This window comes from Phacochoerus africanus, chromosome 3, assembly GCF_016906955.1.
Source record: "Phacochoerus africanus isolate WHEZ1 chromosome 3, ROS_Pafr_v1, whole genome shotgun sequence".
Classification (NCBI taxonomy): Eukaryota; Metazoa; Chordata; class Mammalia; order Artiodactyla; family Suidae; genus Phacochoerus; species Phacochoerus africanus.
In genome coordinates, this window is record NC_062546.1 from 186,187,085 (window position 1) to 186,188,357 (window position 1,273).

The window sequence follows — 1,273 nt, forward strand, 5'->3', positions numbered from 1 at the left end:
CCACTTCATACAGTTAGTTCCCTCTGTGCCTATGATCAAGATACACTTCACTGGAAGAGCATCCCACAGAAATCCAAGTACAGGGCTGTGCCCTGCGCCCTCAGCTTCGTGCTGTTGTTCACTGATGCAGCAAAAGCCATACCTGACAGTCTTCCCAAGGCAGAGCAAAAGTAGGTCCCAGCTCACTGCCTGGGGGAGTGTCAGGCACTGGCCGTCTCTGCTGTCAACATGTGAGTTCAGGACATTGCCTAAACTTCCCCTGAGCCTCAGTTTCCCACTGTGAAGTATGGGGCCTTAATAAAGCCCTTTATAAACCCCTATTCCTCTCCTAACTTGGTCCTGTTTCCTCAGTCTTGGTTTCTGTTTCCACTGTCTATTTATACACGCTTGTAAAAAGCTCATTACTGTCCTTTCCCAGTGGGGTGTCTTTCCCAGCCTTGTGCCTGACCCTTATACAACATGGGTCTGCTTCATTTCTACACATACCTTTATAAACACGCATCTAGTCCTTGCACATTGGAGGTACTGAACAAATGCTTATAGAATGATTGAATATAGAGGAAGAACAAGTAAGTTGTTTCATACATTCATGTATGCATTCCTTCAATATTTTTATTTTTGCCCCCCTGCCCCCCTCCCCGGCCCCACGGCGTATGGAGTTCTCCGGCCAGGGATCAGATCCGAGCTGCAGTTGCCACCTCTGCTACCGCTGCAGCAATACCAGATCCTTTAACCTACTGTGCCAGGCCAGGGATCGAACCTGCGTCCTGGCATTGCAGAGACTCGACCCATCCCATTGTGTCACAGCGGAAACTCCGCATTTCGTCGATATTTAACACGTTCCTAATATATACATAGATACCAGCCTGTCCCTCTACACTCTAAAATCATTCCTCTCCTCCCTCTCTCCCCCTCTGCCCCCTTTCCCATCCTATTTCTCTTTCCCCAAGCCACAGAGCTAGACTGAGTGGCCTGCAAGGCAGGACACAGAGACACAGAAGCAGGCCAGTGGGAATGGACACTGGAAAGGAGCCAGATGAAATAAGGGCAAAGACAGCTGCACAACGTGCAGAGAGATGCCGACCAGAATGAAAAGCAGTGATTCATGGAGCACTGCAACTTAGACACTCCTTGGGTTTCACTCTGAGAGCAACTGCAGGCAGGATTTGGGTCAGTGAGAGCTGACATCAAGATGAAGGGCAGGCAGGCTCCTCCTCCCTGGAGATGTGGTGCCTGTCAATCCCTCCTCTTAATCCTTTCCTACTTACCCCGC